We start from the raw sequence: 14,648 nt of genomic DNA on the forward strand, positions 1-14,648 counted from the left end.
GGTCTCAACTCTCCAGGTTTAAGGGATTCTTCCTTCAGCTAAAACATGCATGTGGAACCGAGAGTATGATCCACCGTGTGATCGGGAAACGTGTTCAAATGTGTCTCAGTTTCCGTCCCCTGGTACTCGGGTGCAACATTCCAGACGCTTTACTAACAGTCTCCCCTCTTGGAGAGTCAGTGCCTTTAAACTCCTGTTTGGCCCAGTTTGCAATTTCTGCGGAAAATGAACAGGAATAGGGAGAACCAATGAGAGACTAGCTGGAGGTGTCTGGACGGGCAAATTTAACTCTCATTTCCCACCAGGAAGAGGAATTAACCAAAGGCTCAGCGTGCCATTCCGGAACCACACTAGGGCCTGAAGCAAGGCTGTGGTGTTGCGGCCAGCTCACAAGAAAGCGAGTTGAAGAAAGGAGCTCAGGGGCACTGTCATTCACATACCTGCAGAGTTATAAATGACAGCTATCGTCCAAAAATATATTGAAGTAAGGCTGCCAAGAGGACTTGAAAGCGGGGCAGAATTGCAGGAAACCGATTTCAGGAGGTAGACTGGAATTGCATGTAAAGCATAGGAAAAGAGGCAGAACGTCCACAATGATGCACTTGGCCAAAAAGGGCGTATGCGTTTTTTCCTGAATATATTCAGGAAAAAACGCATACGCCCTTTTTGGCCAACCAAGCAAGCTTGCAAAGGAAATCTGCACTACAATGAAGTCTCACTGCCCCCGGTCAAAAGGGCCATCTGAAAAAAGTGTAAAATCCAGAAAGGCAGGACAGGCCATGGAGAATTGGGAACCTTGTTATGCTGATGTGCGGGATGTAAATTGCGAACATCCACTCTGGAGAAGTGTATGGTGTTTCCTGAAACATCTAAAAACCAAAGCAACAGAGCCTAGGGCACTTCCACTTATGGTCCTATAGCTTAGGGAAATTAAAATAAAAAAGACACAGCCACCCCAAAGTTTGGGACGGCTCTGTTTACAAGAACCTCGTTTACGGTACAAGTTCAGTATCACACAAAGTGAAAAATGGATAAAGAAGTTGTGGTAATTACGTACAATGCAATATCACGCAGCAAAGAAATCTATGTCATCAGGCCCATAGCAGCATAATGAGTGGATTCAGGTACGATGATTCTAAGTGAAATAAGTCACACAGAAAAAGAAACATCATAAGATATCACTACTACACGGAATGTAAACTTGGCTACACAGGAACTGAATTACAAAACAGAACAGGGTCTCAAATGTAGAAAACCAACTTATGCTTGCTTAAGGCGAAAGGTGAGTTGGGGTGCTGCATAAAACCAGAGATTGAAATTAGCACAGATACCGTTCCATAAGCCAAATATGTAATAGACAAGAGCTACTCCTTGCTCAACGAAGTGGACTCTACACCCCATAATAAACGCCTAAGAATATACCTGACTAGCAAGAATCTTAAAACCTATGGATTTATATGTCTCCGAAAGAGAATCAAGCGTGTGTACAGCGGCATAAACGCAGCAGTGATAGGATTGGTGAGGTTCGGTGGACAAATGCAGACCCTTTGAAGTCATATTCCATGGTACCCATTCCATGGGTCTCAACTCTCCAGGTTTAAGGGATTCTTCCTTCAGCTAAAACATGCATGTGGAACCCAGAGTATGATCCACCGTGTGATCGGGAAACGTGTTCAATTGTGTCAGTTTTCGTCCCCTGGTACTCGGGTGCAACATTCCAGATGCTTTACTAACACTCTCCCCACTTGGAGAGTCAGTGCCTTTAACCTCCTGTTTGGCCCAGTTTGCAATTTCTGCGGAAAATGAACAGGAATAGGGAGAACCAATGAGAGACTAGCTGGAGGTGTCTGGACGGGCAAATTTAACTCTCATTTCCCACCAGGAAGAGGAATTAACCAAAGGCTCAGCGTGCCATGCCGGAACCACACTAGGGCCTGAAGCAAGGCTGCGGTGTTGCGGCCAGCTCACAAGAAAGCGAGTTGAAGAAAGGAGCTCAGGGGCACTGTCATTCACAAACCTGCAGAGTTATAAATGACAGCTATCGTCCAAAATTATATTGAAGTAAGGCTGCCAAGAGGACTTGAAAGCGGGGCAGAATTGCAGGAAACCGATTTCAGGAGGTAGACTGGAATTGCATGTAAAGCATAGGAAAAGAGGCAGAACGTCCACAATGATGCACTTGGCCAAAAAGGGCGTATGCGTTTTTTCCTGAATACATTCAGGAAAAAACGCATATGCCCTTTTTGGCCAAACAAGCAAGCTTGCAAAGGAAATCTGCACTACAATGAAGTCTCACTGTCCCCTGGTCAAAAGGGCCATCTGAAAAAAGTGTAAAATCCAGAAAGGCAGGACAGGCCATGGAGAACTGGGAGCCTTGTTATGCTGATGGGCGGAATGTAAATTGCCAACAGCCACTCTGGAGAAGTGTATGGTGTTTCCTGAAACATCTAAAAAACAAAGCAACAGAGCCTAGGGCACTTCCATTTATGGTCCTATAGCTTAGGGAAATTAAGATCAAAAAGACACAGCCACCCCAAAGTTTGGGAAGGCTCTGTTTACAAGAACCTCGTTTACGGTACAAGTTCAGTATCACACAAAGTGAAAAATGGATAAAGAAGTTGTGGTAATTACGTACAATGCAATATCACGCAGCAATGAAATCTATGTCATCAGGCCCATAGCAGCATAATGAGTGGATTCAGGTACGATGATTCTAAGTGAAATAAGTCACACAGAAAAAGAAACATCATAAGATATCACTACTACACGGAATGTAAACTTGGCTACACAGGAACTGAATTACAAAACAGAACAGGGTCTCAAATGTAGAAAACCAACTTATGCTTGCTTAAGGGGAAAGGTGAGTTGGGGTGCTGCATAAAACCAGAGATTGAAATTAGCACAGATACCGTTCCATAAGCCAAATATGTAATAGACAAGAGCTACTCCTTGCTCAACGAAGTGGACTCAACGCCCCATATTAAACTCCTAAGAATATACCTGACTAGTAAGAATCTTAAAACCTATGGATTTATATGTCTCTGAAAGAGAATCAAGCGTGTGTACAGCGGCATAAACGCAACAGTGATAGGATTGGTGAGGTTCGGTGAGCAAATGCAGACCCTTTGAAGTCATATTGCATGGTACCCATTCCATGGGTCTCAACTCTCCAGGTTTAAGGGATTCTTCCTTCAGCTAAAACATGCATGTGGAACCCAGAGTATGATCCACCGTGTGATCGGGAAACGTGTTCAAATGTGTCTCAGTTTCCGTCCCCTGGTACTCGGGTGCAACATTTCAGACGCTTTACTAACAGTCTCCCCTCTTGGAGAGTCAGTGCCTTTAAACTCCTGTTTGGCCCAGTTTGCAATTTCTGCGGAAAATGAACAGGAATAGGGAGAACCAATGAGAGACTAGCTGGAGGTGTCTGGACGGGCAAATTTAACTCTCATTTCCCACCAGGAAGAGGAATTAACCAAAGGCTCAGCGTGCCATTCCGGAACCACACTAGGGCCTGAAGCAAGGCTGTGCTGTTGCGGCCATCTCACAAGAAAGCGAGTTGAAGAAAGGAGCTCAGGGGCACTGTCATTCACATACCTGCAGAGTTATAAATGACAGCTATCGTCCAAAAATATATTGAAGTAAGGCTGCCAAGAGGACTTGAAAGCGGGGCAGAATTGCAGGAAACCGATTTCAGGAGGTAGACTGGAATTGCATGTAAAGCATAGGAAAAGAGGCAGAACGTCCACAATGATGCACTTGGCCAAAAAGGGCGTATGCGTTTTTTCCTGAATATATTCAGGAAAAAACGCATACGCCCTTTTTGGCCAACCAAGCAAGCTTGCAAAGGAAATCTGCACTACAATGAAGTCTCACTGCCCCCGGTCAAAAGGGCCATCTGAAAAAAGTGTAAAATCCAGAAAGGCAGGACAGGCCATGGAGAATTGGGAACCTTGTTATGCTGATGTGCGGGATGTAAATTGCGAACATCCACTCTGGAGAAGTGTATGGTGTTTCCTGAAACATCTAAAAACCAAAGCAACAGAGCCTAGGGCACTTCCACTTATGGTCCTATAGCTTAGGGAAATTAAAATCAAAAAGACACAGCCACCCCAAAGTTTGGGACGGCTCTGTTTACAAGAACCTCGTTTACGGTACAAGTTCAGTATCACACAAAGTGAAAAATGGATAAAGAAGTTGTGGTAATTACGTACAATGCAATATCACGCAGCAATGAAATCTATGTCATCAGGCCCATAGCAGCATAATGAGTGGATTCAGGTACAATGATTCTAAGTGAAATAAGTCACACAGAAAAAGAAACATCATAAGATATCACTACTACACGGAATGTAAACTTGGCTACACAGGAACTGAATTACAAAACAGAACAGGGTCTCAAATGTAGAAAACCAACTTATGCTTGCTTAAGGCGAAAGGTGAGTTGGGGTGCTGCATAAAACCAGAGATTGAAATTAGCACAGATACCGTTCCATAAGCCAAATATGTAATAGACAAGAGCTACTCCTTGATCAACGAAGTGGACTCTACACCCCATATTAAACGCCTAAGAATATACCTGACTAGGAAGAATCTTAAAACCTATGGATTTATATGTCTCCGAAAGAGAATCAAACGTGTGTACAGCGGCATAAACGCAGCAGTGATAGGATTGGTGAGGTTCGGTGGACAAATGCAGACCCTTTGAAGTCATATTCCATGGTACCCATTCCATGGGTCTCAACTCTCCAGGTTTAAGGGATTCTTCCTTCAGCTAAAACATGCATGTGGAACCCAGAGTATGATCCACCGTGTGATCGGGAAATGTGTTCAATTGTGTCAGTTTTCGTCCCCTGGTACTCGGGCGCAACATTCCAGATGCTTTACTAACACTCTCCCCACTTGGAGAGTCAGTGCCTTTAACCTCCTGTTTGGCCCAGTTTGCAATTTCTGCGGAAAATGAACAGGAATAGCGAGAACCAATGAGAGACTAGCTGGAGGTGTCTGGACGGGCAAATTTAACTCTCATTTCCCACCAGGAAGAGGAATTAACCAAAGGCTCAGCGTGCCATGCCGGAACCACACTAGGGCCTGAAGCAAGGCTGCGGTGTTGCGGCCAGCTCACAAGAAAGCGAGTTGAAGAAAGGAGCTCAGGGGCACTGTCATTCACAAACCTGCAGAGTTATAAATGACAGCTATCGTCCAAAAATATATTGAAGTAAGGCTGCCAAGAGGACTTGAAAGCGGGGCAGAATTGCAGGAAACCGATTTCAGGAGGTAGACTGGAATTGCATGTAAAGCATAGGAAAAGAGGCAGAACGTCCACAATGATGCACTTGGCCAAAAAGGGCGTATGCGTTTTTTCCTGAATATATTCAGGAAAAAACGCATATGCCCTTTTTGGCCAACCAAGCAAGCTTGCAAAGGAAATCTGCACTACAATGAAGTCTCACTGTCCCCTGGTCAAAAGGGCCATCTGAAAAAAGTGTAAAATCCAGAAAGGCAGGACAGGCCATGGAGAACTGGGAGCCTTGTTATGCTCATGGGCGGGATGTAAATTGCCAACAGGCACTCTGGAGAAGTGTATGGTGTTTCCTGAAACATCTAAAAAACAAAGCAACAGAGCCTAGGGCACTTCCATTTATGGTCCTATAGCTTAGGGAAATTAAGATCAAAAAGACACAGCCACCCCAAAGTTTGGGAAGGCTCTGTTTACAAGAACCTCGTTTACGGTACAAGTTCAGTATCACACAAAGTGAAAAATGGATAAAGAAGTTGTGGTAATTACGTACAATGCAATATCACGCAGCAATGAAATCTATGTCATCAGGCCCATAGCAGCATAATGAGTGGATTCAGGTACGATGATTCTAAGTGAAATAAGTCACACAGAAAAAGAAACATCATAAGATATCACTACTACACGGAATGTAAACTTGGCTACACAGGAACTGAATTACAAAACAGAACAGGGTCTCAAATGTAGAAAACCAACTTATGCTTGCTTAAGGGGAAAGGTGAGTTGGGGTGCTGCATAAAACCAGAGATTGAAATTAGCACACATACCGTTCCATAAGCCAAATATGTAATAGACAAGAGCTACTCCTTGCTCAACGAAGTGGACTCAACGCCCCATATTAAACTCCTAAGAATATACCTGACTAGTAAGAATCTTAAAACCTATGGATTTATATGTCTCTGAAAGAGAATCAAGCGTGTGTACAGCGGCATAAACGCAACAGTGATAGGATTGGTGAGGTTCGGTGAGCAAATGCAGACCCTTTGAAGTCATATTGCATGGTACCCATTCCATGGGTCTCAACTCTCCAGGTTTAAGGGATTCTTCCTTCAGCTAAAACATGCATGTGGAACCCAGAGTATGATCCACCGTGTGATCGGGAAACGTGTTCAAATGTGTCTCAGTTTCCGTCCCCTGGTACTCGGTTGCAACATTCCAGACGCTTTACTAACAGTCTCCCCTCTTGGAGAGTCAGTGCCTTTAAACTCCTGTTTGGCCCAGTTTGCAATTTCTGCGGAAAATGAACAGGAATAGGGAGAACCAATGAGAGACTAGCTGGAGGTGTCTGGACGGGCAAATTTAACTCTCATTTCCCACCAGGAAGAGGAATTAACCAAAGGCTCAGCGTGCCATTCCGGAACCACACTAGGGCCTGAAGCAAGGCTGTGGTGTTGCGGCCAGCTCACAAGAAAGCGAGTTGAAGAAAGGAGCTCAGGGGCACTGTCATTCACATACCTGCAGAGTTATAAATGACAGCTATCGTCCAAAAATATATTGAAGTAAGGCTGCCAAGAGGACTTGAAAGCGGGGCAGAATTGCAGGAAACCGATTTCAGGAGGTAGACTGGAATTGCATGTAAAGCATAGGAAAAGAGGCAGAACGTCCACAATGATGCACTTGGCCAAAAAGGGCGTATGCGTTTTTTCCTGAATATATTCAGGAAAAAACGCATACGCCCTTTTTGGCCAACCAAGCAAGCTTGCAAAGGAAATCTGCACTACAATGAAGTCTCACTGCCCCCGGTCAAAAGGGCCATCTGAAAAAAGTGTAAAATCCAGAAAGGCAGGACAGGCCATGGAGAATTGGGAACCTTGTTATGCTGATGTGCGGGATGTAAATTGCGAACAGCCACTCTGGAGAAGTGTATGGTGTTTCCTGAAACATCTAAAAACCAAAGCAACAGAGCCTAGGGCACTTCCACTTATGGTCCTATAGCTTAGGGAAATTAAAATAAAAAAGACACAGCCACCCCAAAGTTTGGGACGGCTCTGTTTACAAGAACCTCGTTTACGGTACAAGTTCAGTATCACACAAAGTGAAAAATGGATAAAGAAGTTGTGGTAATTACATACAATGCAATATCACGCAGCAAAGAAATCTATGTCATCAGGCCCATAGCAGCATAATGAGTGGATTCAGGTACGATGATTCTAAGTGAAATAAGTCACACAGAAAAAGAAACATCATAAGATATCACTACTACACGGAATGTAAACTTGGCTACACAGGAACTGAATTACAAAACAGAACAGGGTCTCAAATGTAGAAAACCAACTTATGCTTGCTTAAGGCGAAAGGTGAGTTGGGGTGCTGCATAAAACCAGAGATTGAAATTAGCACAGATACCGTTCCATAAGCCAAATATGTAATAGACAAGAGCTACTCCTTGCTCAACGAAGTGGACTCTACACCCCATAATAAACGCCTAAGAATATACCTGACTAGCAAGAATCTTAAAACCTATGGATTTATATGTCTCCGAAAGAGAATCAAGCGTGTGTACAGTGGCATAAACGCAGCAGTGATAGGATTGGTGAGGTTCGGTGGACAAATGCAGACCCTTTGAAGTCATATTCCATGGTACCCATTCCATGGGTCTCAACTCTCCAGGTTTAAGGGATTCTTCCTTCAGCTAAAACATGCATGTGGAACCCAGAGTATGATCCACCGTGTGATCGGGAAACGTGTTCAATTGTGTCAGTTTTCGTCCCCTGGTACTCGGGTGCAACATTCCAGATGCTTTACTAACACTCTCCCCACTTGGAGAGTCAGTGCCTTTAACCTCCTGTTTGGCCCAGTTTGCAATTTCTGTGGAAAATGAACAGGAATAGGGAGAACCAATGAGAGACTAGCTGGAGGTGTCTGGACGGGCAAATTTAACTCTCATTTCCCACCAGGAAGAGGAATTAACCAAAGGCTCAGCGTGCCATGCCGGAACCACACTAGGGCCTGAAGCAATGCTGCGGTGTTGCGGCCATCTCACAAGAAAACGAGTTGAAGAAAGGAGCTCAGGGGCACTGTCATTCACATACCTGCAGAGTTGTAAATGACAGCTATCGTCCAAAAATATATTGAAGTAAGGCTGCCAAGAGGACTTGAAAGCGGGGCAGAATTGCAGGAAACCGATTTCAGGAGGTAGACTGGAATTGCATGTAAAGCATAGGAAAAGAGGCAGAACGTCCACAATGATGCACTTGGCCAAAAAGGGCGTATGCGTTTTTTCCTGAATATATTCAGGAAAAAACGCATACGCCCTTTTTGGCCAACCAAGCAAGCTTGCAAAGGAAATCTGCACTACAATGAAGTCTCACTGCCCACCGGTCAAAAGGGTCATCTGAAAAATGTGTAAAATCCAGAAAGGCAGGACAGGCCATGGAGAACTGGGAGCCTTGTTATGCTGATGGGCGGGATGTAAATTGCCAACAGCCACTCTGGAGAAGTGTATGGTGTTTCCTGAAACATCTAAAAAGCAAAGCAACAGAGCCTAGGGCACTTCCACTTATGGTCTTATAGCTTAGGGAAATTAAAATCAAAAAGACACAACCACCCCAATGTTTGGGACAGCTCTGTTTACAAGAACCTCGTTTACGGTACAAGTTCAATATCACAGAAAGCGCAAAATGGATAAAGAAGTTGTGGTACTTACGTACAATGCAATATCACTCAGCAATGAAATCTATGTCATCAGGCCCGTAGCAGCATAATGAGTGGATTCAGGTACGATGATTCTAAGTGAAATAAGTCACACAGAAAAAGAAACATCATAAGATATCACTACTACACAGCATGTAAACTTGGATACACAGGAACTGAATTACAAAACAGAACAGGGTCTCAAATGTAGAAAACCAACTTATGCTTGCTTAAGGGGAAAGGTGAGTTGGGGTGCTACATAAAACCAGACATTGAAATTAGCACAGATAACGTTCCATAAGCCAAATATGTAATAGACAAGAGCTACTCCTTGCTCAACTAAGTGGACTCAACACCCCATATTAAACGCCTAAGAATATACCTGACTAGTAAGAATCTTAAAACCTATGGATTTATATGTCTCCGAAAGAGAATCAAGCGTGTGTACAGTGGCATAAACGCAGCAGTGATAGGTTTGGTGAGGTTCGGTGAACACATGCAGACCCTATGAAGTCATATTGCATGGTACCCATTCCATGGGTCTCAACTCTCCAGGTTTAAGGGATTCTTCCTTCAGCTAAATCATGCATGTGGAACCCAGAGTATGATCTACCGTGTCATTGGGAAACGTGTTCAAATGTGTCAGTTTTCGTCCCCTGGTACTCGGGTGCAATATTCCAGATGCTTTACTAACACTCTCCCCACTTGGAGAGTCAGTGCCTTTAACCTCCTGTTTGGCCCAGTTTGCAATTTCTGCGGAAAATGAACAGGAATAGGGAGAACCAATGAGAGACTAGCTGGAGGTGTCTGGACGGGCAAATTTAACTCTCATTTCCCACCAGGAAGAGGAATTAACCAAAGGCTCAGCGTGGCATTCTGGAACCACACTTGGGCCTGAAGCAATCCTGCGGTGTTGCGGCCAGCTCACAAGAAAAGGAGTTGAAGAAAGGAGCTCAGGGGCACTGTAATTCACAAACATGCGGAGTTATAAATGACAGCTATCGTCCAAAAATATATTGAAGTAAGGCTGCCAAGAGGATTTGAAAGCGGGGAAGAATTGCAGGAAACCGATTTCAGGAGGTAGACTGGAATTGCATGTAAAGCATAGGAAAAGAGGCAGAACGTCCACAATGATGCACTTGGCCAAAAAGGGCGTATGCGTTTTTTCCTGAATATATTCAGGAAAAAACGCATACGCCCTTTTTGGCTAACCAAGCAAGCTTGCAAAGAAATCTGCACTACAATGAAGTCTCACTACCCCCCGGTCAAAAGGGCCATCTGAAAAAAGTATAAAATCCAGAAAGACAGGACAGGCCATGGAGAACTGGGAGCCTTGTTATGCTGATGGGCGGGATGTAAATTGCCAACAGCCACTCTGGAGAAGTGTATGGTGTTTCCTGAAACATCTAAAAAACAAAGCAACAGAGCCTAGGGCACTTCCACTTATGGTCCTATAGCTTAGGGAAATTAAAATCAAAAAGACACAGCCACCCCAAAGTTTGGGACAGCTCTGTTTACAAGAACCTAGTTTACGGTACAAGTTTAATATCACAGAAAGTGAAAAATGGATAAAGAAGTTGTGGTACTTACCTACAATGTAATATCACTCAGCAATGAAATCTATGTCATCAGGCCCATAGCAGCATAACGAGTGGATTCAGGTACAATGATTCTAAGTGAAATAAGTCACACAGAAAATGAAACATCATAAGATATCACTACTACACGGAATGTAAACTTGGCTACACAGGAACTGAATTACAAAACAGAACAGGGTCTCAAATGTAGAAAACCAACTTATGCTTCCTTAAGGGGAAAGGTGAGTTGGGGTGCTGCATAAAACCAGACATTGAAATTAGCACAGATACCGTTCCATAAGCCAAATATGTAATAGAAAAGAGCTACACCTTGCTCAACGAAGTTGACTCAACACCCCATATTAAATGCCTAAGAATATACCTGACTAGTAAGAATCTTAAAACCTATGGATTTATATGTCTCCGAAAGAGAATCAAGCGTGTGTACAGTGGCATAAACGCAGCAGTGATAGGATTGGTGAGGATCGGTGAGCAAATGCAGACCCTTTGAAGTCATAATGCATGGTACCCATTCCATGCGTCTCAGCTCTCCAGTTTTAAGGGATTCTTCCTTCAGCTAAAACATGCATGTGGAACCCAGAGTATGATCCACCGTGTGATTGGGAAACGTGTTCAAATGTGTCTCAGTTTTCGTTCCCTGGTACTCGGGTGCAACATTTCAGACGCTTTACTAACACTCTCCCCACTTGGAGAGTCAGTGCCTTTAACCTCCTGTTTGGCCCAGTTTGCAATTTCTGTGGAAAACTGAACAGGAATAGGGAGAACCAATGAGAGACTAGCTGGAGGTGTCTGGACGGGCAAATTTAACTCTCATTTCCCACCAGGAAGAGGAATTAACCAAAGGCTCAACGTGCCATGCCGGAACTACACTAGGGCCTGAAGCGATGCTGCGGTGTTGCGGCCAGCTCACAAGAAAGCGAGTTGAAGAAAGGAGCTCAGGGACACTGTAATTCACAAACCTGCAGAGTTATAAATGACAGCTATCATCCAAAATTATACTGAAGTAAGGCTGCGAAGAGGACTTGAATGCGGGGCACAATTGCTGGAAAACGATTTCAGAAGGTACACGGGAGTCGCTCTTAAAGCATAGGAAAAGAGACAGAACTTGGAAAATAATGCACTTGGCAAAAAAGGGCATATGTGTTTTATCCAGAGCTCTCATAACTGAGGGGAGGAGAATCCCAGCAGGCTCCAACTGCCACCTGAGGGCTCACGTTGCCAAGGCAACGTGAGCAAGCCAGGCAGGAGTTACCTCACAGCAGAGGTCCCACCTCACAGAAGGTTGAGAAACGCAGCCAATATCAGACTCTCACCAGAGGGCCCGCATCACTAAGAGGATGGGAACCAGGCAGGAGTGTCTTCACACCAGTTGGGCCACATCAGCGAAAGGTGAGCTACTCAGCACATGTGTCCTCAAACCAGAGGACCCACATCACCAAGGGCCTCGGAGTGAGGCAGGCAGGAGTAGCCTCACAACACTGGGCCCATAGAATAAAAAAGTGAGGAATCCAGCAGTTGGAACCTCCCAGCAGGCGGCCCAGAGCACCGAGGCTATGGGATCCAAGCCACAGTGAACTCACAGAAGAGGGCCCATGTCATGAAACTGAGCAACCCAGCCATTGGGGCCTCAGAGCAGGAGGCCCACATCCCCATGGGGATATAAATCTGGTAGGAGTGTCCTCGCACCACTGAGAACGTATCAGAAAATTTTGGGAGACCAGCAGTTAGGGCCTGACACCAGAGGACTCTCATCACCAAGGGAAGGAGGCTCCCAGCAGGCTCCAACTGCCACCAGAGGGCTGACGTCGCCAAGGTGATGTGTGCCAACCAGGCACGAATGACCTCACAGCAGAGGGCCCACCTCAGAGAAGTGTGACGAACCCAGTTAGGGTCAGACTCGCACCAGAGGGCCCACATCACCAAATGGATTGGAACCAGACAGGAGTGTCCTCACATGAGTAGGGCCACATCATCTAAAGGTGAGGAACCCAGAACATGTGACTTCAAACCATAGGACACCCATCACCAAGGGGCTGGGAGTGAGGCAGGCAGGAGGAGCCTCACAACAGAGGGCCCAAAAATAAGAAAGGTGAGGAATCCAGCAGTTGGAACCTCCCAGCAGGCGGCCCAGAGCACAGAGGCTAGGGGATCCAAGCCAGAGTGAACTAACACCAGACAGCCCACATCATGAAACTGTGAGCAACCCAGACATTGGGACCTCAGAGCAGAAGGCCCACATCCCCATGGTGATGGGAACATGACAGGAGTGTCCTGGCATCACTGGGCTCACATCAGAAAACGTGGGGTGCTCAGAAGTTAGGGCCTGACGCTAGAGGGCACTCATCACCGAGGGGAGGAGGCTCCCAGCAGGCTCCAGCTGCCACCAGAGGGCCAACGTCACCAAGGCGATGTGTGCCAGCCCGGCAGGAGTGACCTCACAGCAGAGGGCCCACCTCACAGAAGGGTGAGGAACACAGCCAGGATCAGACTCTCACCAGAGGGTCCACATCACCAAGGGGATGGGAACCAGGCAGGCGTGTCCCCACACCAGTGGGACAACATCATCGAAAGGTGAGGATCCCAGCACATGTAGCCTCAAACCAGAGGAACCACATCACCAAGGGTTTCGGAATGAGGCTGGCAGGACCGGCCTCACAACACAGGGTCCATAGAATATAAAAGTTGAGGAATCCAGCAGTTGGAACCTCCCAGCAAGCGGCCCAGAGCACCGAGTCTATGGGATCTAGGCCGCAGTGAACTCACAGCAGAGGGCCCACATCATGAACCTGTGAGCAGCCCAGCCGTTGGGACCTCAGAACAGAAGGACCACATCCCCATTGGGATGGGAACCTGGCAGGAGTGGCTTCGCACCACTTAGCACATATCAGAAAATGTTAGGAGCCCAGCAGTTAGGGCCTGACGCCAGGGGGCCCTCATAACTGAGGGGAGGAGACTCCCAGCAGGTTCCAACTGCCAACAGAGGGCTCACGTCTACAAGGTGGCATGCGCCAGCCAGGCAGTAGCGACCTCACAGCAGAGGGCCTATCTCACAGAAGGGTGAGGAACCGAGGTAGGATGAGACTCTTGCCAGAAGGCCCACAACACCAAGGGGATGGGAACCAGTCAGGACTGACCTCCCACCAGTGGGGCCACATCATCGAAAGGTGAGGAACTCAGCACATGCGGCCTCATATCAGAGGACATACATCACAAAGGGGATGGGAGTGAGGCAGGTAGGAGTAGCCTAAAAACAGAGGGCCCAAAGAATAAAAAAGGTGAGGAATCCAGCATTTGGAACCTCCCAGCAGGCGGCCGAGAGCACAGAAGCTATGGGATGCAGGCAGGAGTGAACTAACACCAGAGAGCCCACATCATGAAACTGTGAGCCACCCAGGCGTTGGGACCTCAGAGCAGAAAGCCCACATCCCCATGGGGATGGGAACCTGACAGGAGTGTCCTGGCATCACTGGGCTCACATCAGAAAATGTGGGGAGCCCAGCAGTTAGGGCCTGATGCTAGAGAGCCGTCATCACCCAGGGCAGGAGGTTCCCAGCAGGTTCCATGTGCCAACAGAGGGCCCACATCGCCAAGGTGATGTGTGCAAATCAGGCAGGATTGACCTCACAGCAGAGGGCCTACCTCACAGAAGAGTGAGGAACCCAGCCAGGATAAGACTGTCACCAGAAGGCCCACATCACCAAGGGGATGGGAACCAGGCAGGAGTGTCCTCACACCAGTGGGGCCACATCATTGAAAGTTGCGGAACCCAGCACATGTGGCCTCAAACCAGAGGACCCACATCACGAAGGGGTTGCGAGTGAGGCAGGCAGGAGGAGCATCGCAACACAGGACCTATAGAATACAAAAGTTGAGGAATCGAGCAGTTGGAACCTTCCAGCAGGCGGCCCAGAGCACAGAGGCTATGGCATCCAGGCCAGAGTGAACTAACAGCAGAGAGCCCACATCATGAAACTGTGAACAACCCAGCCGTTGGGACCTCAGAGCAGAAGGCCCACATCCCAATGGGGATGTGAACCTGGATGGAGTGTCTTCGAACCACTGGGCGCACATCACAAAATGTGGGGAGCCCAGCAGTTAGGGCCTGATGCCAGAGGGCC

The sequence above is a fragment of the Pseudorca crassidens genome, chromosome 4, assembly GCF_039906515.1.
Source record: "Pseudorca crassidens isolate mPseCra1 chromosome 4, mPseCra1.hap1, whole genome shotgun sequence".
Lineage (NCBI taxonomy): Eukaryota > Metazoa > Chordata > Mammalia > Artiodactyla > Delphinidae > Pseudorca > Pseudorca crassidens.